This window comes from Orussus abietinus, unplaced genomic scaffold (genome assembly GCF_000612105.2).
Source record: "Orussus abietinus isolate OABI.00-Male unplaced genomic scaffold, Oabi_2.0 scaffold7, whole genome shotgun sequence".
In the NCBI taxonomy this organism is placed as follows: domain Eukaryota; kingdom Metazoa; phylum Arthropoda; class Insecta; order Hymenoptera; family Orussidae; genus Orussus; species Orussus abietinus.
This window is the reverse complement of record NW_019394453.1, coordinates 1,057,505-1,083,127: the sequence shown is the minus strand read 5'-3', so window position 1 is coordinate 1,083,127 and position 25,623 is coordinate 1,057,505. Positions and strand designations below refer to the sequence as shown.

General features: G+C 45.7%; 1 protein-coding gene across 3 annotated transcripts in view; it reads left to right on the top strand.

Moving 5' to 3' along the window:
• Positions 1-25,623, top strand: part of LOC105704139 (abnormal cell migration protein 10) — a 144,541-nt gene that overhangs the window by 81,988 nt on the left and 36,930 nt on the right. The window lies entirely within an intron of this gene.

Genomic DNA, 25,623 nt, shown 5'->3' with positions numbered 1-25,623 from the left:
TAACTAATCTTTTTTCTCAGGGTATTTTCGATAAAGACAAATTCTTGATATCTAAAAAGCGCTTTTCTAAACGCACAACGACTGGGAGAAATGGTACTCTTTTAGATTTTTTTGTAATCTTGGAAACGGTTATTAGAAACGGATGCTGATGATGCTTTGAACGTTATCCGACCGCACCGCGAGTAATCTACGTTGACATGCGTTTTACCGTTTTTCTGTCGCTGAAAAAAAAAACAAACAAAAAAAACGGAGAACGGGCCTTTATCTTGTTTCTCCGGTCCCTTGGAGTTTCCTCCCTTATCGGCCGAGCCATGTGTTCCGCTAACGTCCGCTAATCTGGTCCAACCCGAGGATGCCGAGGACGACTTCAAAGAGCTCGAGGTACCCTCGATCCCATTAACAGACGAGCTCGAATTTCCCGGCACGGGTGCCCTTTGAGCCTAGCATTGCGCACCGATAATTCTCGGTGCGCAGTCGAGTACTCCAAGGGCAGCGACCTGACTACTCGACTCGAGCGATTAATAACGCAATAAATTAGGGGAAGGGATCAAGAAATGAGAAAGTCGCGGTTTTCAGACCCCCTTGTGCGTTTATACACGCAGTGGGGACAGCTTAAAAACGTCGCTGGGCTTCAAAGACTTGAACATTTTTGGAAAAACCATTAAACCGCGAGGGATTTTTTCAACGTCGAGACCTTCCCTCAAGAAATTCTATCTAAGCAATTATTTCCTATTAATATTTCATTGTCGGGGCGTCTGCCTTTTAAATTTCGAAAAGGTAGATTTGGACTTGAAATCTCATGATAAGGATTCTGGGGCCTGAAAAAGATTCATTTCGGAATTATTCGGAATTTCTGCCTAATTACTGTATCATTTCCGTGAGCAATTGGTTCGTCCCACGTCATTCGTGGGATTGTCGGGGAATGCAATTAGGATATCTTGATTAGCGTTGAGTAATTAGCGCCGTCCTGTTCGAGCTGTGATTGGATTAGGTGGGCCTTACGAGTTTTGTCAAAATTCGGGGTTAGGGCGGGATCGATCGATCGTAGTAGTGGTATATCTGCCTCTAGACATGTTTAACTAGCAATTAGAGGTACGCTCTTATCGGTCGATTCTTCTTAGCACGCCTGCTCGTTAGTTGGCTGAGACTAATCCTTTCGGAATGGAAACGTCGATCCCAGGGTTGAATTTCTTCCCCTGGTAAATCTCGTCCATTAGGTAATCTTGCCATCTCACGTCCTGATTGACCGGTAGACTCGTCCGCAAGGTAGACTTTAACTCGAAGTTGAAGCACCCGACCTTGAGCTGAAAGCTGGTAATTATCGCTAAAGAGGGGACATTGAAATGCGGTTACGCAGCCTTCATATACACGAGCATTCACGAAAATGACCTGTTCATCCGTGTCGACTAGGGAAAAGCAAAATGAGAAAGTAATAAATAGATAATAAAAAAGAGCCTCGTCAGAAGTTTTACGGTGAGTGCGAAACGAATATCTCGATCCGGTTGTCAGGGAATTAAAAGAAAAATACATATAAATATTAAAATAGAATATCCATTTACTCCGAACTGGATGTATTGAATAGTTTCGAACATTACAACGTGAATTTAGACAGCCTAAGGTAGGTTCTGAAACTCGCGAAATTTCATTATTTGACAAAAAAAAAAAATGTTGAAAACATTTACGAAGAAATTTTTTAAGAATAAAAATTTTATTGGAGTCAGGACCTTCTTTAGACTTTCATGTTCGCATGTTAGCTTCCATGTTCACATAGTCAAGTTTGAAACGATTCGGTACACTTAGTTCGGAGAAATATGTTTTATTGACGAGACCTCTTCTTGTTACTTTCACATCACCTTAATTCAACGTGTAAAATTAATAGTTTTGAAACAAAACTTTGTATACTTAATGGATACAGTACAAGAATTTTTGGTAGGGCGTGGAGGTTGATCGAGCGGTACAGCTTCGACGATCGATCCGAATGTCACAAAGGGCGAACGAATTCAGGGTCGAGCGATTTTCGAACTCGTCAGCTAGCATCTTTAGGGGAGGCTCGAACACGTGTCTGATTTCTGCCCCTCTGGGGCGTTTCACCCCCCTGACGTTGCACCGACGGGTGGCCCCGTTGTCGCGCCGCACTTTTTCGAGGCTGCATTCAGACCGCATGCAGGAGTTGCACGCTCGAGTGTAAAGTTACGACGATCTACCATTACGCCCGTTGTGCCGGGTTACTTCTGGAGGTGCTCCTTGAGTTACTCGCGGTGCGGGCTCGTTCAGACAAAAGGAGGGAAAGAAAAAAAAGAAATAAAAGCGGGGACGATTCTACGGCCCCGACCACCCCATCGACGTTTCGCTCGACTCGCGGAAGATCAACTCCCCGAGGGAAGGAAACTCCTATCGACGATTCGATTCGCCCCCTGCGGTCCGAAGAAAATCCGGAAGTGGGCGGGACTCGAGAAAGATTTATCGTCGAGCGTTTCCGGTCCCTGAATTGACAAATTTATGATAATGCCATTGAAATGCGGTGTTCTGTCCGTAACAGTTCACAGAAATCACCCGTTTATCCGGGTCAACTAGGAACTACTGGAAATATAAATATATGTGTGTGTATATATATAAATATGAATAAGTAATTATGTGCACAGCTCTCTGCGACTGTAGGATAATCTTGATTAGCATTTGCCGATAACTATAAAAATCCTCAAGGTGCCTTGGAATTATTCATAAAAATTGCGTGAATTTTTCCGCGACGAGTAGGAACATTTAGTGAAGGTGAATGAGAAGAAAGGGGAACATTGTTGGAGTCATGACTGCGAAGGTAGAGATTTATTAGCAAAATTATATAAATGGGATGATTTTTAATATTAGTATCGGTACTGTTTGGAGTGATTGGGAGACTGCGGGAATTGTAAAAATTCGTAATATGTAGTTTTTCGCGTACATGTCGGTAGCGGGCACGATTTACGCACGTAAATCGACTGATTCGCCGAAGGTCGGGTTTCGCCAAGACTCCTTGGCAATTTCCTTCCGAATGGTCGGATAGCCGCACATATGGTACCTAAGTATCGTATGTCGAAGGAAAGCGCGCCTCGCCTGTACCGCCCACATACGTAAATACGCGACGAATTGCACGTATGCGCGGAAACGGCCACTGAGAGCCACCCGAAATTACAGGCCGCGTAATTCCCGCACTTAGCGGCGAGGGATGATTGCCGCTGTCGACATTTCGATCGATTGAGACCTCATGACTTACCACTACCCTCGGAACCTCCTTAATTCACGTTTTCACGTACATAGGCAAATTGAACACGCAAATTCAAGATCGGCCCACGCGGGAATACGATCGCTTTGCATAGTTGCAACTCGAGGGGGAAAATCTCTCGGTCGGGTATAACATCGGGTCTGGGAATTACCTCGGATTACAGGCGACCCACCCCTTGACATTCTTATACCCTGACTCAACGAAGCCCCCCTTTTTTTCCTTATTTATCTCATATTTACGAATTTCTTTTAATTCGGTCGCGACCGAAGACCGTTTTTTAATCCGTATGTTTAATCGGAGCAGACCGGGTCTCACCTCCCTCGTCACGAGTTGTAAGTCGATAAGGTTTACGCAAATTGGGGACGGTAATTTCTTTTTCATTTTTCATTTGACTTCCTTACACGAAGCGTTCCCAACGCAGCCCTATCTGACGGAGACCCTGATGATTCAGCGCCAGCTGTACCTCGAGGACTACCAGGGCGAGTATAGCGAGTTCTTTTATTGGCCCGATCCCGACAAAACGGCCGTCTTGTGCCGCTAGACCAGACATTTTGCTCGGTATAGGTTTCCCTCGAGAGGTTCTTGCCACGGCAGAAGCGGCTCCGGAAGGGTCTCCTTTCAACTACTTTTTACTTTCATCTTTATGTATCTGGTTTCAGTTTTCAATTTCTCTAAGAAGTCGGCAAGGGATGCAGAAGAGCAGGGTAAGGTCGTTAGTAGTTGGATTTATTTCTTTAGGGAGATTGGTTTACACTTTGGGGAATAGTCTTTATCAGTGAGTGCGGGTGGATCATATGTATCCCGAGGATAAATCATTTAAGGGTGAATGTTGTTTCTTTCCCTTCCAACCCCTAAATATATATGTCGCGTTTGTAATTGTATGACCGAAGTCTTGGCCGCTATTCTCGTTTCCAGGCCCTTGAAGAGTACCTCGGCGCCTCGAGGAGGTTGCCCTCCGGGTATCTGGCTTGAAACTTGGCGTTGTCATTAGAGGAAATATAATTATCGCTCAAGGGGGAGGAAGAGAGGGAAAAGGATGAGGGATTTATACAGAGGAAACGGAGGCAAGGGTCTCGCGAAGGGGCGGAGGTCTTGCGAGAGTTGGACCGGGAAAATGTGAGGAAATAAGGGGCATAAAGGGAAAATCGTTAGAAAAGGGTCGGTGGAAGATGCTCGTTGGAATATACGAAAGGAAAGAGTTGAAAAGCACGTCCCTATGTTTCCAGAAATGGTATGAATTCCAAGGGAAGAAAGAGACGCGAGGATGTTAAAGATTTACCAATCAGGATAGATCCTCACCTCTCATCGATCTCGCGTAAAACTAAATCTAGAAATAATTGTTTCCATTACCTTTTTCTTTTGTCATCAAACGATATGATACAATTGGGCAGTTTCGGAATTTTCCGTGAAGCGGTGACATGTTCTTTTTATACGACGCGTTGAAACGGGATGTTTAGGGGAGGAACACAACCCGGAGAGGAAATGGGCGAAAAAGGGCTGGGGGTTAAAATATTTGTCAAGGGCGTGGGCAGGACGGGGATGAAGAATCGCTTTTTTCCAAGTTCAAAGACGGGGAGAAAAATGGACCAGACGGGAAAAAATATAATTTCAATCGGGGAGCCCAAAGGGGAGTGTTCGTACACAGAGGGGAGGTCTGCCCCCCCGTAGGGGATGAAGTATGACTCACCGGAGTCCTCTTCCCCTTACCCCCTGCCTCTCCCCTTTGCCGACTTTCACCCCCGAATTCTCCCAGGGTGACTGATCCCCCAGCTAAGACGAAATTATCATAATTCGTGGCGACAACTGGGCTCAGGTGGCTCTGACGCATTATTTCGGGGCTTTGCACAGGCCTCACTTTCTCACTCGTAACTCTTCCTTATTGTCTCATTAGGGCGAATAATTAAATTGGACAAGAGAGAATGAACGAGCACAAAATGGAAAGTCTCCTTCTCCGTTTGGGGGGCAATTTATTGCCCCTAATCAGACGCCCAAAAAAGTGTCCTATTTTTTCTCTCTCTCCAAACGATAATTAGAAATGACGTCGAGCCACTCGAAGATCCGATTTCGACAAAAAGTTCACCATCTTTCGTAAGAAATTCATTTCTTTTTTTTAAAAAAGCATCAAACATCGATACGCAGTTTAACATAACTTAGGATATGACATAGAATTTTGCGGAATTATTTCCAATGCAGAATTTCAATGTGAAATTATTTTACCGAGTATATGGTGATCCAGGCGTGGATATGAAAGTGCTTAATGGGGACTCCCATAAAGTGCGCCATTGTGTTCGACCGTCGTATCGATATACTTATGACATCTGCAGATGGTTATCGCGGGAAGATTTGCATATCGGTGGTTCACGGTTATCGGCGAGATTCCCACGGGAATCCTAGAGGCACCCGCTGCGAAATCACTCCCTACGCCCTTTACGAGGCCATAAAGTCCCTCGGGATGGGCCGAAAATGGAGCTTATCTTCCGCATCGGGACGGCCGACGACGTCGGATGAAATCGCGCGGCGACGTCGGACTAACGATGTCGTCATCGGGGTCGTTGATCACGTCGCCCTGATAGACCGGCCCGGTTTGTCGATTTTTCATTAATTATTCGCCTCGCCGACTGCACGGCATCCGGAAAAGCCCTCCCATCTGCTGCTTCGAATTAATTCCTAAGCCCAGAGGCCCATCACGGCATGACTCGATGACGATGATCGCTGCATAGGGAAGGTTTCGGCTTCACCCGTGGTCGACAGCTGTGAAGAAACGAGTGAATCAGAAATTACCATTTATATTATTATTCCGTGTCGACGGTGAGTTTCGAGGAATCAGTAAAAAAAAAAAAAAGAGAGAAAAATCGTGCCTTGACAAACATTTCGTATACGTTCTTCGTAAGGAATTACAATCGGCGATAAGAATTTCCGGGAATTTCGCAGGTGATGTTATCGGTGCTTATGATTGCGCTCTATCGCCTCGACGTATTGACTTTTTTTTTTTTTCATGATTCTTCCGGTGACTCCGGACGCATAAGGAAAGATGACAGGTAGTTAATCTTGATTCGGACTTTCGCAAAATTGTCCTTTCGCAAGTGCACGGCGCGAGGACCTTCCGGAGAGAACGTCTCGCGAAGTGAAAGCGACGTTACAAAATCATCGATGACTATCGATTGTTCCGATCGGTACTTCCCCTTTGCGGGAGATTTATTACTTTCAATACACGCCCGGGAGATATCGACTCGCGGGAAATTATTATCCTATATCTTGGCCGCGGATTTTAGATTCTGCCGACGCGCGGGGGCAGAGGGAGTTTCCTTTGTCTCCGGGTTTTCCGGCTCGGTCGATAAATCGGAGATTCGCAAAATATCGCGAGGATTCCCCGGCGCATCGGCTCGGAGATATTCCTTCGTAAGGCCGTAACCGGCGCGTCGAATCCCGCGAGAAAGATCCGGCGATTTCGATCCGGCCCGTAAATCAACGCTCGGCCGCTCGAAAATGGCCGCGTCCCGGCACGAGTCTCGGGGCCCCGGCTAACCTAACCTAACTCTCGGCTCGACTGGTAAGACTCGCAAAAAGAGAGCTCGCCAACGCGTGGGCGAGCAGTTATTATTGTAGGCGCCAGCGGCCGGCGGCGATTCTCATGCGAGAGGGTTTCGCACTCTCGCAGAGGAAAAAAGACCTTCCGCCGGGACGAGTTTAGAGAAAATCCAAACTATTACCTCCGATTGGCTTGGAAAGTTCTTCCAAGGTTACTTTTCGTATCTACCCCGAGAAAAGAGTTTCATGAAATCGAAGATGTATCTCTTGGTATGGTACCGAAGAAATATTATGTTAATTCAAAGTATCGCTGAAATAAATTCGTGTAAATTAGATGCTTCATTTTTTTTTTCTCGAAATTTGAGTTCATTCACTATGTATCTATGATATCGCGATATATTAGGCTGAAATGACCTCGACTGCAATTAATATGGTGCGTGAAAGTAACAAACATAAATTCAGAATGATTTTAATGCGCGAAGTGACGTAAAATGAGCTGGAAATCTCAAGCAGAAATATCATTGCAAATCGTTGAAGATCATCGAATACTGTCAGGATTTTAAGGCTGAACATCCTTGTTAACGAATCGCATTGTTGTTTGTCACGTGAAAGCAAAGGGAATTGGCACTCGAAGAAGTGAAGCCCTTCGTACGTAACGTAACTTAACCTAATTAAATATGGCTATACCCATGGAATTTTTTTTTTATAACTAAAACTCTGAGAAGGTATTTACTGGAAATAAATAATACGTGTAAACGCGCGTATCCGGTGCTCCGATGCGCCGCTAATCTAATCTAACCTCCATTGGTAAGAACTCTACGGAGGCGCACGATAATGCGTGGGCGTGTAGTTATTATTTATTATTGCCGGCGAGACGGGCGGGGAATATATCTTACGAGGATTTCGCTCTAGCGTACTCGGTCGGAATAAAAGAAAAAAAGAAAAAAGAAAAAACGTCCCACCATGTGCCCCGCCTTTATCCCGCGGGACGTCATTCCCGCAGGAACGCGACGCTGGCGCCATCCGCGTTTGCGTTCGATACAGGTACCGCGATCAGCGCCTATAGCGTTGCCAATATCCGATAACCGATCGGGCTTTCCTGAGAAAGGAGCCCGCGGAATATTCGCTCGAAATAGTTGCACGCAGAGTTCATATTAATAAGAGTCTTATCGCCGATTCACATCTAACAATGAGTTACTTATCTATTTTCTGTCTTGGAAAGCTAAGATTATGACCGTTTGCCTGCACTTTTCAAATTCCTGAAACGTCCTGGATGGTTTCATTCAAATACGGCGTACTGGGTTTATAAAATTGAGAAATAAATATTTATTAAAATGAAGTACCGAACTTTGGCGTTAAGTATTCGGTGCTGTTCGCCCATGTTTTTTTTATGTATTTGGTGCGCATACACTCGTGGCCGTATTCCATGTACAGGCTTTATAATTGCGCAAATTGTTTCAAAAAATTTTCGATAAAATGTATGCAAGTCCAGAACTTGTTTATAAGTTTCCAAACATTGCATGTTTATTTAAATTGACACGTGACATTTGTCATTTCAGTATAACTTTGGGTGTCGACGTTTTTGAAATTTTTAAACATCTTTGACGGGGTTGTTTTAAAATGAACAGCATGGAATACATTTTTCTGATTGTAGTAGGTTGTGAGTATTCCGTGGATGGGTGATGTTAAAAACAAACTTGATAGAGTTTCGCGCCAAGTACATAAATACAAGTGCTTAAAGAGCGTAGCGTTGTTTTAAATATCGTCCGATCGCTGTAATACCTGTTATAAATAGGGGGATTTCACAATGGAAGAATGGAAGAGCACTTCTTTTATAGAATTTTAAGGAGTTTTTAGTAATAGAACCATGGCTAGTAGGTACTCACGTGTTTGAAGTGAAACCTCTAGATGGAATGCAAATTCTACGGTTAAATTTCTCGAGAGTCAAATTTTATGCGCGTTCGTTTGATCGGGTATTGAAATAACTGTAATATTTATGGCGTGTAATAAGAGCCTCGGTGGAGTGGCGCGCCAAGTATACGTTCGCGCGGTGACGTATCGAACAGCTGATCGCGCCCTGCAAGTGCAGCACTGTCGGTACGCTCGAGGCACTCCACCAGCAATGTGAAAAGTAAAATGCAAATTCGCAGCCGGGTATTGAGATAGTCGCGGCACTATGGATAGATATCAGCCACTTGCTTTGGGCTAGGTAGATTATTTTCCTCGTGCACTTCAAGCGCACTTCTTACCCAAGAATCTCGCTTTCTCAATCCGTGTCGCTTTTTACAGCTTTTCGCATGTCTTGGTTCAATAATGCGTTATTCAATCACGATTTCGAAAAGAGGGATTTAGGTGTGGCCGGGGCTACAGGGCGTACACGCGGAGGAAGAAGCACCTTTAGAGCGCCGTTTATCACCGGCCTTAAGAAAAAGAAAAAAAAAAGAAAAAGTAAATATAAAATAAAGAAGAGGACAGACGAAATACGAAGATACACGAGGCACAATTTAGTGGCTCGGAACAGATATAAACGATGTCAGCCGCGGTCCAGGGAAAGTATTCGGCCGATTAATCGTGGGATTGACTCATAGATTTGGGAATTGTAAATCCTTGAGATTTACGGAGTGCTGCTTCGAGGCGGTCATTCTTTCTCTCCCCGGTAATTTCTCAAGGCTCCTTTTTCTGTAATTACGGGACACGTAAATCTCTCGGTGTAAAGATGCCCTCTGAGGAAATTTGGCTTCGTATTATTTCGAGACAGGGACGCATTGCAGGGAGTGATTTCCGTTTTTTTTTCCCCCAAATTATCATCCCCTCGGGAGGCTTCGGGCAAATGCGGTCCACGGGCCGGAAGTCCCTCAGGTGTGCGTTTAAATAGAAAACGGGAGAGAGGGTCCTTTCGTCTCGAGGAGTCGGCCAATTTCGAAGATTCCCAGCACGCGTCCTGCCGGATCCGCATCCCTGCCCAAGAGACGGGAGGAACCCTCGAACGCGGGATCTTTATTAATCAACCCACGGGAAGTTTAAGTCGAGGTCTGCTCTGGGGGCCATTAGTGTCCCGAAACTTCGACTGTGACCGTTCGAGTCGTCGACTGGTAACCCCGGCACGTCTTTCCAGCTTCTAATCCCTTCCACGTCCATTTCCGGCGACCCTGAAGACTGGCTCTCTCCCGAGGAGGAGCAGCCCCGTAATGGTCCTGCGGATGGACAGCGGTGCTTCCTTCCTTTTAGCCTTAACCCATTCCTCGTGCACCCTCAGGAGCACGCCGCATGCATCTTGCATCTCCCGGAAAGGGTGCCAACCGAAGAAAGAAGAATTCGATCTTTCCTTGACTTCACCCAGCCTCTTCGTAAACGTAACGAGGAGATTAATGGCGAAGCGAAATCGCCTTCTGATTTTAAACATTATGAGTTAATATTTATTTTAAATATTTAAAACACCCTATAGGGTAGTTACTCATCCCTTTGATGTTTATAAGCTTCTTCATTGTTATTAACCCTTTGCACTCCGGGCCTTTTTTGCCTGGACAAACCAGTAACTCGAGACGATTATCCGTATATACTTAGTGAATTTCATTCAGCTAACTTAAAATGATTTCACGTATAAATTAACGCATGAAACTATTATATTTCAATATTTTATGTATCCTTATATCGTATCGTTTACTTTTATTCTATTGTTCATTCTTGGAGGTGATTTTGCATTTTCCCGATGACATATCTTGCGGAATATTTTGACATTAAGTTCGCGCCGTCAGGCGTCCTGGAACACAATTGGACTCGTGTTCCTGGATGCAGGACACGTCCCGCAGGAGGCTCGCGGAGGTGTCCTGCACCTGAAGGATGGTTCCTGGGGCATCGGGATGCAGAGCCGTCACTTGAGAGGGATTAATCGAGCCTCGTGCACTTACACGTCGCGTCCTGTGCGGGGACCGGGACGTGCACTTTTGGAGTGCTTTATCCTTGATGGCGGTGCATTGTTCGGGTCACCGGGTACCGGGACCTATCGGGTACCTTTGGTTTAAGGTTTAACCTTACGCAAAGTACCGACGAGGAGACTCACTTAACTCAGGGCTCGTGTTTTCGGCAGGGACGTTGAAGGGTCCTTGAAGACCTACGATATTTTCGTCATTTTTCTGGGGCTCCATTTATTTTCTTTTCCGGGTTTACTACCATTTATGATTGTTTCCTGAAATTTCAATGAGAATCCCTACCTGGGAAAAATTCTGGAGGATGATTTACGGCTCGTTCATCCCACGTCATAAAAAAGTCTCGCTTGACTCCAATTCGGACTCAAATTTGGAAGCCGGGCTCCGAAATAGGTTTTCAAGGGAAACATGCATTGTACGTTCATGCAGATTTTTTACCCTTTTCGCTCGTGGTTACTCGTTATAGTCCGCGGAGGATGGTCCGTTCCAAATTGAGCGTCCCGGGGTAAAGAATGATTTGGCGAGAGGGGCTTAGGTCATGGATCCTCACCTTGGCTCCGAATCTCTTATTTGGCCTTGGGACTCCATTTCGCGGGATGAATTGCAAAAGAGGGCGGCCAGGCACCGCGCGAATGCAGTGAAATGGAAAGTTTATGGGTCTGCACGTACCAGGATGGACTCTCGACCGTGTCAAAGTGTCACGGTCAGCCATTGTTCGATATTCCTGGTCACGTAAAATCCCCCGGTGTAGCCAGGAGCTTTTTTCTTTCGACCAATCCACCGGGCCGGCGAAGCTGCGCCCCACCTGCAGCTGCAGTTTCCGCTGCGGTAACTTTTCCCTCTCCTCTTTTGACTTTCGAGTACCGGTCCCGGGATAATCGGAGAGTCCCGTAGCGACCCTTCAGCAGATGCGCAAATCGAGTCGCCTGCCCTGAAGAGATCAACTTCGTCCACGAGTACCACTTCCGAGGACCGTCGTGATGCTTCAGTGCAGTTGCTCGCCGTTCTCCGTGCTGCACTTTATTCCCCACTTTACCCAAATGATTATCGACCGTCCTGCGGATTAAAACTTTCCCGAGAATTACCGTTTCATTTTGTAGATTAATTTTTTTTCGGGTCCAGATGACACGAAGGATTAATCGCGACTTCTTGGGAATATCGGTACAAATTAATTTATTCATGGCACATGGTGGTCATTGATGAGGTTCGTTACCGGTTAACTAGCCAATATCTTGAGCCGGTTACGCGATGAGAAATTCAGATACAAACTTCCGTACAAGCAAACACTGCCTTTGGTCAGATGTAAGCAGAGCAAACGGAGCAACGGAGGAAGGGCTCAGCTCTCATTTCCTACAGTATCTTTTTGGAGTGTTTCTTGCCCACGGAATTAAACAATTTTTGTCTATTACGTTTTCTTCTCGGTAGTCGACTTTCGTTTTTGGTTAGAAGGAAATGCTTGTCCCGATGAAGGCGTTTAGAGGATTTTATGAAAGAGTCCATTTTTCCAGTCCAAATCCGTTGAGAAGCCACCCCTGGGATGGTCTCTCTGCGATCCTCCCAGGCAGTCGCATTACTCACAGGGTCACTCCCTAGGGACTTTTTAGGGAACTTATTTCTGGAGTCGGACGTTTCCGACGCCTCGTTTTGTCATTCTGTCATTGTACCGACGTCGGGGCTCGAACTCGTCCCGGTGGGGTAATTAACGACCGGCTTTGGTTATTTCCAACTTCGTTATGGAGCGTTCACTTTTTGAACAAAAAATGTATATAAAAATTGGAGAGGGATTGAAAATGAACCGAGAATCCCATTTTCCGACCAGGCTCGTCATTTTCGTTTACCGGGGGAGTGAAAGCCGCACTTGTGTGTACATTTGCTCTCTACGCAAATCCCGTGGCGAATTTACAGCTCAACTGCGGCATTATTTACACTCGCCGAGGTCGGAGAGCTGTTGCGAGTGACGTTAAGTCCTAGGGATTTCATAACGAGCTAGTGACATCGGTCTAACCGGGTCCGCCAATCCGTAATGGCCGTAATCGTAATCCCCGGATATCGACCGGTCTACGTCCCAGGAGTATAATTTCTAGCCTGGTCGATCATTGATCAATAGCCATCAGACGATGATCACCGACTTCGACAGAGATTCGAAATTGCACCCTCTAGGATTTGCAGCCTCTCTGGAAGCGCGATGAAAATTCCTCCACATTTTCCTTCGCGAAACATTCATTTCCCGAGGTGGAATTAAAGTAAACCGAGGGTAGAAAAAATTCACCATTAAATAGACCGAAAATTGGACTTTTCAGCAAAGCTCGTTACTTTCGCTCACTGGACCAGCTCTGAAGTGCCATTATTAATATTTATGGGCGGAAAAGGAGTTTTCCAAATTCCCTAACTCACATCACATTAAGTGAAGTCATTTTGACCAGTCGGATATCGACCGGTCTGTGTTTCGTCGTCGCTTTGATTTCCGATCAGCTCGATCATAGATCAGAAGCTATCCCACACTCGTCACCGACTCTATCCGATAGAAATTTATACTGGCATCCCCTGCCTAGCCTTTTTAAATGTGCAACCAGAGTTGCTCCTACTTCGTTTTCGCGAGATATTTTTTTTTTATTTTCCGACGCGGAGTTAATGTAAAACGAGGGCAGAAAAGTTCATCTTTAGGTGGACTGAAAATCCAATTTTTCAGCAGGGCTCGTTACTTTCGCTCACTGGACCGGTTCTCTAGTGGCGTTATTTATACTCGCGGGGGGAAAGGGAGTTCTGCGGATTTCCTAACTAGTCCGTGACATTAACTGAGTTAACTCGGACCTGTCGGATATCGACCGGTCGGTGTTTCGTCGTCGCTTTGATTTCTGGCCTGGTCAGCCATCGGTCAGCTGCGGTGGTCCCAAAGCGCCGATTCGATGACCACTGGTTGTTCCAGCCGAAGCCGCAGCTGCATCACTTTTAGGTCCGGTCGGCGGACACAATGGACACATTGCAGAGCTCGTTTATCCAGCTTGCATCGCCGCTAAGTGCATCTGTATTTATTACCCCTGCGTTACGCGTCTTGCGTTTTGTAGGGTTAAAGTGTGCCCGGTGCACACTTTCGCGCCTCTCTCGTCTTGTCGCCGGATTAAGGCTCTCACCAGTCGAGAGGATCGCGTATTTTGCGAAAGGTGCTCGTTAAATATCCACCTAGTGTGAAGAAACTCGTTCGGGACAAAGAGGACGGCCACTCTCGCCGGCTAATCTTCCACAATGGGGAGATTTTATTACTCCGTTCGCACCTTGGAGGGACACCCAAAATGTTGGGCAATACTCCCAAGAGGCGAGAGTCCCCTTGGACTTTACGCGTTTACGGCTTGTTGAGAGAGATTTCACGTAAAAATATCTGTCGATATTCATCGTACTAAACAATTCACGTCCCCTCGTTTTCTCCATGTCGATTCAATTTGTACGCACGAGTTATCAGGAATTTAGGAAAAATTTTATTCTTTCTTGATTTAATCTATGTTATAGATAGGTAATGGTAATAACGGGTGATCGCTGCAGAATACTAGAAAAAGAAAAACGTGTACATTTTTTTTTTTTTTAGTGAATACCATAAGGGAGAAAGATAAATGTGAAAAATTTTAATGCATTTCTGGCTTTGGGATTAACTGATGTCGGGTCCGTTTTTTCCCTGTTCTCCTGATTTATTCATAGAGACGTCACGTCTAATTCGGAGGAAATTCCAGGTGGTCGATCAAAAGGTACGAGAAGCGTAAAGGGCTCGTTTGGATTTCTGCGGGGACCCTAACCTCTCGAAACCTGTGCCGGGCAGGAAGGATTAGGCGCACATCTCCAGATCTATAATATCAGGGCGGGGCCGAAATCATTCCGTGGTGATCCACAAGATCCGGCGTGACGAGATCTTAAGCGATTACGGGGCCCTTTTTTATCGCGCCGCTTAGCCCGATTGGTCAAAGGCCGTCCATCAAATTCAAAGAGCGGAGGCCCTCACCGAAACTCCTTACCGATCCTTTTGTCACTTCGGCCCGTTATCATTCGCGGTAAAATTTTTTTTCCTCTACCTCCACCTCGCACCCTTTCCTAGAAATTATTTTCTTAAAACGTCGCGGGGAATAATTCACTTTCTGGGGACCGACTGCACACTTTGCATCCTACCGGCTCTCCTTCTCTCTCGTTCTCTCTCTTTGCGAAAGAAGTCGCTTTTGAAGGGTTGCAGAAATTCTTTATATATATTTTTTTTGACTTCCTTCTTCTCGGCGCCGCATAAATAATCGTCGCGAGGACGTCTTGAAAGTGGCCGGGAAACAAAAAAACGATTTAAATGCGATTCAGAAGACGCGCCTTCTTTTCGAGGGGCGCAACTTCCGGAGCCCCCTCGCTTTTTTTTAGGGAGCCATCCCTTTATGAGAGACGAGTGCTCGGGAGAGTAATGAGATGCTCGGTGCGTTGAGGCGCGTTAACACGGTGCTTCCGGAAATTCGGCAAGTCGTATGCAAGACGGCGTCGCAGGTGCATAAGTTTTCGCGAGGCCTCGCGTGCATAAATCTTCACCCTCGGGGTCGGCGATTTTTCCCGGAATCGTTCGAACGTGGAAATTCATCCCTACTGGGAAGTTTGCCCTCCACCCCTCCCTTCGAGATATGAGAAAAAAAAACTCGGCCGTGAAAGTAATAAACTGCAATGTATGAATCCCGTTAGAAATGTTTGCTCTTGTACTTTTTTACCATACGTCGAAATTATAAATCCGGTATGATGATTTAAAATAACATGGCGGGAATTTCACGAACAAGTTTGGCAATTCATGACATTTTCTTTTTTTTCTGAGATTCTTTCGTACCAAATTAAAACGCATCCATGTTAAATACATCTACGGTATACACTGCGGAAAATATTTCATGGAACCAATGAAATGTTCCTTTGAACAGTACCAAAGAAATATTCGGTTAATTCGAAGAAGAATTATTTCACTCAAACTCGAATGAATTGGACGTGGAACGTTTCTTCGTAATTATGATGATGATATTTATTTGAGTTTATTTCAGTCGAATGATTCTTTTTTGAATTAACAGAATATTTCTTTGGTTCAATGAATGTTTCTTTTCTCAGGGTAGTGTTACACTTAATGTGTCGTATTTGAATAAAAATTCCAATACATGTTTCATGAATTTATTATAGTTCTTTTTAGCAGAGTATATTGATAATTTTGACCAGATAAAAAGTATAGACATAGGAGTAGTCAATAATTATTTCAGATCACATTTGATAGCAAGTAGATTTCATGCAGACCTCTAGTAGGTCTTGCCACGTCTACTCTATATCTCCGTATTATCAAAGCGCTTATCAGACCGTATAGACAGGAATGTGTCACTCGTTAGGTCTTTCCTGTGAGTATGTCCAGGTCAAGAAACATTGGTACAGTCATGTATTTTTTGGAACAGTTCGACGACCCCTTGCGAGTCCTGTAAGAGGATTCCTCCCGAAGGGTTCTCCTAATTCCTGGGAGGAGTCATCTTGACGAGCATCTTGAAGTCGTTAGGTGGTCCTGGTGTACGAGTCAGCCCCGAAGGCAAATAACGCTCATGATCTCGGGAACAGGGTCAAAACCCGGCCATCCCGTGGGCACCCCGAGGAACTCCGGGACTCTCTCGTGAAATAACAAATAACAAAGTCGTGGGCGAAAGACTCGGGCGCAAACAGAGGAGAGCCGTCACGAGTATCGCTACAATGCCTTATACAAATGGCTTCCTTTTATTCCCGAGCGGGTTGTAGGCATAAAGGCCGCGGTGGAAACACCACGCCTTAAAAAAGGAGGCCAAGGGGGAGAGAACCGTGCATCCAAGCCTTCGCGTGGGCGTTAGGCAGCTGCCCGGTGACCAAACGGCTCCTAAGGCGACCGAAATGCCTCAAAAAATTCTCTCTCGACCTCGGATTTTACGCCACCGCGGATTTTCCAGCTCCGAGCACTCCCAGAAAATCCAAAAAGGAAAAGAATTGGGGCAGATTTTCTCTAAAAAGGCTCCGAGCTTCACCTTTCATCTTCCAAGAGCCCGGACACCCTGGGCTCTGGCTGGGCTCCTTCGTCCTCAAAGGGGTCGCTCATTGATATAAATAATTATACTCGATAGATTGATACTTTGTGAATTGGATGTCGTCCCATCACCTGGGGTACGTTTGGAGAATCTCGGAACGGTCTGCCAGGTGAAGCGCTTTGAGGATACAATTTTTTCCAGGGCAGAAATGCCGAAGACGAGTGCCGCTGATGGTAATGGTAGATACTCTATGGCTGTAAGCTACCAAAAAATGTGGAATGTGCTCGAGGATTTTCGATCTTCTATTTTATTCTTCGAGCTCTGTTTAACGTCGCGGTAAGATCGGGTCAGCAAGAAAGGACGAGGAAGGATGCTGCGTTTTCTTCAAGGCTGGTGAAGCGGGACCGAGAGGTGTGGAACCGTCGGGATCTGGTGGAAGGGTTAGGGGTCGACGTGGTCTCGTTTCTTCGGTTTCTTGTTGAACCGGGGCTCCCCTTACGGCGTACACAAGACGCCCTGTTGTGTCTGGAGGAACTTCTCGGGAACGAGGGCCGCACCTTCGGTGTGAACCAGCCCGAACACACCCTCTTCGTGGGTGGCGAGAGGCCCTTCCACTCCTCCGTTCCTCTTCATCCGGTGTTCCGAGGGACCACTTCAGTCTTGCCCCATACGTGCCACCACGTTTCGCGTGTCCCTTCAATCTTTGTATCCCTCTTCTTGTAGCCCTCTGGCGCCTTTCGCGACTCCCAGGAGGAAGCTGAAGGGCGGACTAAAAATTGCACGGTTCCGAGGAAAAAGTTCCACGAGACGTTTGGGTTGGGTTTGGGATACTCTTTGGCTTCATTCACCCTGGGAGAGACAAGCGAAGAGCAGCAGGCGACATTACTGAAAATGATTGTGAAAAATATATTGAAACCCTGTACGAGCAGATAAGAAAATGATTGACGAATATTCCGAACATTAAAGATTTTTAGTATACACAGGCGGAAGAATATCATGATATTGGGAGTCACATATTTTTATCGATAAGGCCGTATGGGAGAAAACAATGATATTGGGGAGGATACCTAATTTGTGAGCGAATTTATTAGGGTGGTGGGCATCACTTGATAAATGAAATGCGGCTAGTTGACGAAAATGACTGTTCCATTATCTCAGATACCTGAAAGGTTCCTGTGAAATCCACGAGTTGGTTCTAAACCCCAGGTCTCCACTTAGTCGCTTGCTGGCTCGTTCAAAATTCAACACTTTTGGATTTTCCCGAAGCGATAGAAGTGGTGTAGAAAATTCCCTTCGCTCAGTTGGATGTCACTTTCTGCTCGTTGGCCTTTTCCGGAACACGGGGTAAGCCATTTAGGGATAATAGGAATGGTCAGTTTTTGTATATGACACGGAATTAGCCTGGAAAGGACTCCTGCCTACGTGCCTCGGTTTCGGATCAGCACCAATGTTGGTTCCTGGAAAGCGGAGACGCCCGAAGGATGTCCTCGTGGTCCTTTTGTCGCATCTTTGGAGGCTACTGCGGCGTGCTCTCATCTCGCCGATAGACAAAGGAGCGGCGCAACTAAGGATGGCTTTCTTCGGTTCCTCGGCGGGGGTCGCAGGACCCGAAAGTTGCAAAACCTTTGAGGCCCGACCGATTTGAATGTCCTGCGGTGGTCCTTCCTCGGGTCTCGCATCTTTTCGAGGGAACACCCATGTCTTTGTTAAGGTCACTTTTGGGGGTCCGCTTTGACGATTCACCTCGCCATTATGGTATCCGCCTTTCCGTCGCGCGACAGGATCTTCAGCCGTAATCCTGGACAACTTTTTGCAACATTTTGTCACGTCTTCTCCGGTTTCACGGCGCCTTAATAGGTCTCGACTACGACGTCAGCCGTCCGAAATCACCGAAATTTTGTGTTAAGGACTTAACGATAGGGCCGAAGCCTATCTTCCTGCAGGGGATTAAGGATGTACCAGGTTCTCAGAATTATCTCTTATTCAAGATAAACTTCTTCCCACCGCAGATCCTTTTCCCACCCTTCGATTCATTGTCTACCTCTCAGTGTATTCTGATGGAATTATGTGGTACAAAGGTATTAACATTTTTCTTGTTAGGCAGTTTTATTTTTTTAGGATGTATATCGAGAGGTTTAGATTAGAAATATAAGCAGTTTCGGAGATTGTACACACACGTTTCGGAGGGTCAGAAATTTTTCTCCGAAAATTGTCAGAGAAAGCATGACGCAAGCTGCTTGTTCTCCTTTCTCGCGTCATCGGCTTTAACAGAAGGTGAATTGTTTTTTTCCATCGCACCTTCTTGGCCTCCACTCAAGATCCAAGATACTTTTGGCAAGTGCCGGTACGTGTTTTCCAGGGAATTATTTCGATCGTGAATTTTCCCGGTAAAGCCGACTAACGCCGGCGTTTTTATTTTTAACAAGGCGCTTTGACTTTGGATTATTCCCGCTTTATTTATCTATTGCACGTTTTTCTTTTTTCCCCAGACGAGAGTCTCGGTCGCCAAATTTCCGTCCAAGCTCGTTTAACAAACATCTCCATAAATCCGCCAACGGGAATTAGTTTAATCCTTCTTTTTCCTCTGCTAAAATTAATCTATCTGGTCGTGAATCTTCTTCCTGTTTATATAAAAATAAAAATCGTATACGATGTTTTTTTATTTTCGGTGTTATAAAATTGTAAATTTACATAGAATTTTATCATAAATGTATATTAATTCACTATTAAGACATCAAATTTATAACTTCACCGCAACCTTATGTACTAAAAGTATATGAATCTTGTGCATTTTTTTAACAGTGCACATATTCGCCGGACGGTCATTTGTTCTTTTTTTTTTTTTTCGGCAAACCGTTTCGTCGTTTCTTCATGCGTGGTGGCAGTGATAGCGACGAAGTTAGTTTTTCTGCGATTAAATAATTCTCGACGGTTCGTTATTTTTTATTTTTTCTCTCGTATTATGGCGGCCTTCACGGACGTCCTTCCTCCGCGATAAAACCGCGCGATGTACCGCAATCGTCCGAGATGAGCTTTTATTTTTACCGCGACTCTTTACTTCCTATTACTCATTCGCGCTCTGGAAAGTCTGACTCAGGATTCTCCATTTTTAAGGTTTCGTTTTCTTACCGAGAACACGCCGACAGAAAACTCCAGCGAAACGGAAGTACCTACGGTAGCGAAGCGATTTTCGCTATTAATTATCCTGGTCACCGATAACTGCATTTCCTCGTGATTTTTTAACTCGATAGAGCTCCGTCAAACCTGAAACCTGTTATCTCTATTTAATCATTTTATTTTCCCATATCCCTCGGTTAATGAAAACGTTGAAAACACTTTTGGCGGCTCGAGCACACTCCCAGGGTTTTCGGAGGGCAATGCGAAACGAATCATTTCCGGGAATCTGACGGGACGTTCATTAATTCGATACGAGGCACACATCCGGTTCGACTTCGAACAATCGACGTCCCCACCGGGTTTTATTTATAGCCGGGCCGAGTGCATTGCAAATCGTTGCAAACTACCTCCAAGAGTCGGGGGCCGTAATTGCGATTGGACGATCGAATCGAGTCGCGCTCGTCATACGAACGAAAGTATTTACAAAAGCCCGAGAAAAGCCCGAGGAATCGATCGAACTACCGGCAGAAAATAAGCACCCAGGGAATTTTCCAAAAATTATTCTCCGCCCTTACAATATGAAATAATGATTTTTGTTGCGCGAAAATGCGCGAACCCCCGCCATACTGTTCCCCCGAATTCGGAGGCTAGCCGAGTTTCCCTGTTTCCGGATGAAAAATCAAAGGAAACGCTTTCGGATATATTTTCTCGCTCCTCGGGGAAAGGGATGACAATCTCGCAGGGTCGAGTTTTATCCGGGGCGGTGGGAAAACAAATATCCTTTGTGGAAGGTTCAATGTGTCCTTGGTTCGACAGGACCCACGTGCTCGACGGGCCGCAGTAAAATTTTGACAAATAGCCTCTAAGCCTGGAAACCTCCTACGCATATGGCCATCCCATATTTGAAGAGAAAGGAGAAAAAAATATATATATATACATACATTTCGTTGGACCCAAATTTCTCTTGGCAAGCCGGAAATGCAGTCGCTGGTGCGGATACCGCAGGAAAGGTCTACGTATTTCGTTTCCTTGGATTAAGTCCTTTTTTCCCCCCCCCCTTCATTTTTAGTCCTTTTCTCGCCGTTGCAGCGCGTGGCCTCGTACATCCGGTTTTGGTAAAGAGCCACGGTCAATGTCCGTAAAAAAACATTGATCACGGTCCCAGAGGGAAGTAAAGTAACTACCTTGGCACGAGTACCCGAGTACCTATATGGGCAGTGCTCGCACTTGCGGGATCAATGGCGGACTCCGTACTTGAATCACTGCCACCAGAAATATCTTCATTGCCGGCGGAGTAATGCACCGGGACCACGAGTAATGCACCCGTCTCGAAGGTATTAATAGCTAAGAGATTTCTCACCCCGGCCGAGTGTCGCCAAACTCGAGGGTTCGATATTAAATTAATATTTTCCGTCCGGACGGACTCTACTACGAGATTCCCTGTGTCAGAGTACAAAATTCATAATTTTCCATGTATTCATCGGTACATGAGTATTGCCTTATTTCCGAGTTTCGGAGGAAATTCTTCCTAGCATAAGTCCCGGCAAGAGGAGCCGCCTAGTGCCGGTGAGAAATTAAAAATAGACAAGAAAGTCGACGGGCTCCTAGAAATGGAGACCGGAAGTCGGGGCTCTCGATATTTTCGTGCGCGGATTTATTTTCCGTTTCGAGGGAAACGTGGGCCGACACGCGCAACCTAATTCGAGAAAATTGATACGGGAATATTTTTGAGAATCCCGAGCGGCTCTCGGTATTCCTCGACTCTCGGAGGAAATACATGTATGCATATAAAAAAAAAAAAGCGGATGAATAAATCAGTGGAAATTGTAGGAAGCGACATAAGTCATTGAAACAATTCCCAATGAGGTCGTTTATATGCGATAAGCCTTTCAAGAAATATGGCGTCTTGTGTTTAAAAAAAATTCCTGAAAAATTGTAATTACAGGGGGAATGATAGAGGAGGGGTGGAAGAGGGTCATCGCGGTATCTGATGACACGTCTGAGTGCCGTATCACCCTCTATCTAGGCTTTTAGGCGAATAAAAGAAAGAAAATCAGGGCCGAGACCCGGGTCTCTCGTATTACGGAAGGACGAGGTCCTTTTGACGCGTGAGGGATGTCCCGGGGATGTTTGTCGGGGATTCGCTTCCGCAATTCGTCAGCCCTGACAGGATCCTTTTTCAGGAGGGGCTCTCTTGCTCTCGTCTGAAGAGTCGTGAAAAAGCTCCGAGCTTTCCTTGCTGTCGCTCGGAATTAGATCGAACTCTATACCGCGTCCTCTGGAAAGGAGACAAACGATTATTGCACTTCGATGTCCGGTGCTCCGAAATTACTTCTGATTTTTTTTTTTTTTTAGGGGTTTTAACATCCCCTGGAGTAGTTGGTCTTCCGATAGGTCTACCTCGACATCGATTTATCTGAAATTAATTGAGTTAAATTAATTGTCCTAAACGAAAATGTCTAAAAGTAATTCTAGAAGGAAAGTCCTGCGAATTCGTGAAATTATTTTTTTTCACAGCCTTTATGGGGCGACTTTTTGGTTATCCTGGGAAGCACCGGGATAAGCGGAGCGCAAGCTACGTGCTCGTGAAACGCTTTTGGAAAAGTAATGACACCCGGTGATAGCGATAACGCGTAAGTCCACGAAGGCAGGGGCGGCGTTGACGTAACGCGCAAACAGGATGTCGCCTATCTCCACGGTGACACGGCAGGGCCGATAAAATGCCCGGCGCAGCGTATTTCCATATTTTGCGCCATTTCCAGGACTAACCTCTAGGGGCCTCGAAAAATCGGGAGGAAAGTTTTCCAATTTTCCCTCGGTAAGTGGAACGCCCGGATGAGAGTTCTCGCGTCGGGAACGAATTTGGGGCCGGATTTGGGGCGCCTCTTCGTTAACCCGCGCTCGAGGTCGAAATGAAACCAGCAAGCTGCTCGGGGGATTTTTTTTTCTTTTTCATTTAACAAGGACGCCACAAAAACGCCACAAATTACCTAAAAGGGTACCGACAACCCCTAGAGAATCCTAAGCGAAGAAATATGTGCTGAACCGTGTACCTTTTAGAGTGAATACAAAATTAAGATTGTATACCATAACGAAGCTTCGATGATAAAAGTACTTCGGATAAAAGTTGTTGATAATAATGTTGGAAACAATTCTTGTCCCAAGCATTTTTCTCTGACATGCCTTGTTTACATGAAAAGTCACGTGCACTCTGATCAACGCAGGGAGAGTTTCTTCCCTCGCTTAGATCTGTCGGAAAATCATTTTTGTTGTTATATTTTCAAAATTAATGGAGATCACCCGATTTCACCTGAATCGAATTTTATCCGTTTGCTTTGAAACGTACTTCACTGTACCGTCGTTCCGAATGATAACACAGGGTGGGCCGAAGGAGTCGGGAATTTAATCTTCCAGGGGGACACGTTGCCGGAATCCCTAACTCGATCGGAACTGCGCGAGCGGGCTTCGCAGATGTATCGAGGAACGAGGTTAGAGATCCATCCAATCACGAACGGCATCGCCGGCGGAAACTCCTCGAAAAGCGGCCATTCTCGATCCAATATCCTGAAATTGTGTCGGGGACTAATATGGCGGTTATCGGCGGGCTCGTTTCTCGACTGTCCATTAGGCGGTATCATTTAACAGAGTCCCTGGGTCGGGTTGCGGTTCATGTCAACGCTGTTAAATTCGGATTAATTAAATAACAAACCCGTCAGGATCCATATCACTACGACCCCGCCGCGCGTCTGCCACGAATTAAATCCTCCCTCAAAAATGACGAACCGAATCCCTCCTCTTTCCTTAAAAAAAAAGAAACGAAAAAAGGAAACTGAAAATGAGACTCAGCCGGGAATATTAATTTAAATCTCTTGACGTACAAAATTCGTTTGCAAAAATTTCCGATTTATTTCCCACTCGTTCCTACTTGCACCGTTAAAAGTGTTTGTCAATTTCATGACATTTTATCGGGCGTTTTTAAATCGACTCGTCAATTTAAAAGGCGTGTGCATTAAATGCACCTACGAGTGTGATTTAAATTTTGTACATCGTGTCTGACCTTTCTAATACATGGTTCATGAATTATTACAGCACTTTAATAGTACAGGCAGTCCCTTCGGGTGCATAGGCCGCGAGTGTAAACAAAATGGAGCCGTCTTGCCAATTTTTAATGCAAACTACGACTATCCGCGGAGTCATGCTAGGTAATTTGAAGTTGGCCATCCGGAAAGTGAAGCTTGACGGTCGTAAACTCGGCGTTGGATGCGAAGCTAGGCTTTTCGCGGATTCGCGGTTGCCAATTAGGTGGTGAATGTGCGGGGAGCATCGTTATGATTTACAGCACCGATCGGTGGATATCGATCTCTCTGCCGATCGGGCCTTGACGTCTTCATTATCGGCTCCATCGGGGCGGATCCGACCACGAAGGCGTCGTCATCGACGTCACCTTCGACTTCCTTATTTCCTGTAGTGATTGGACAATGCCCCCGAGAAGGGACGGGTCCTCTTCGTCCCTCTTTCCGGCAGCCCTGGTGCTGCGTCCTCCCGATGCTGCAGGGCCCAAGATGGCCGCCGGATTTCATGATTGGCATCGAACAAAAGATCTCGCGGGGTGCGTCCGAATCGAAATTAGCCTCGACTGCTCGTCACCGACTTCCTGCGACGCTTCCAGCCCTCGTTATCCGGCGAAATTGTCATTGCCCTTTATCCCGGCATATATACATTATAGGTATAGACTATTGTGCAGATTTATGCGGGGAAAGGTGTAAAATGCATTTATCGGCGTGCTCGGTCCATTCCGACTGTGCCAGGGCGTCGAATGAACGTTTCGGGAGGAGCGGCGATCTAATTTCCGATGAAATTTTCTCGGAATATCGGGGGTGTGAAATTGGAGCAGGTATCACGCACCGAAAGGCTCGAATGCATCGCGGGTTGCATAGATCGGAAACCAACCGATGCATTTCGTGCCAGGGCATTCGAAAGGCAGAAAATGAACATCACAGGGTGACGTTCGACCCAATTTGGCATGAAATTCGGCAGGAATATCGCGAATGTGGAACATGGCAGCCCTTGCACATCGGTAGGCACGTAATGTATGCAGTGGGAATGCATTTCGTGACTGGGCATGCGAAGGACTGTAAATGAACGTCACAGGGCGGCGGGCTACTCGATTTCAGATGAAATTTTCATAGATTATGGTGATATAAAATATGGGTAGCCATTAGGTATCTATAGATAGGATGGCGCGAGGTGCATCCCCCAATGCATACATTCATGGAGCAGCGTTCGGAAGGCGGCAAATGAACATTACGAGGGGACGTGCTACTTGATTTTAGATGAAATTTTCTCAGCATATCACGAGATGACATATGGGCAGCATTATGTATCTATAGATAGAAAGGTACGAGGTACGGATGCATAGATTCATGGCAGAGTCTTTGGAAGACAGGAAGTTAGCAATACGAGACGATGTGTTACTCGATTTTAGTTGAGATTTTCTTAGAATATTGTGAAATGAAATATCGGTAGTTGTTAGATACTGGCGTGTAGAAAGAACACGGGGTGCATTCCCCGTGTATACATTGTAATGCATACATTTATAGCAGAGCATGCGAACGACGATAAATTAATATCGCGAGGTGAAGTACTATCCAATTTCAGATTAAATTTCTCAAGAAGTCGTGAAGTGAAATATACGTAGCTATTAAAGGTATCTACGATTAGAAGGACACAAAGTGGAAAATGAATACCACAAAGCGAAGAGCTACTG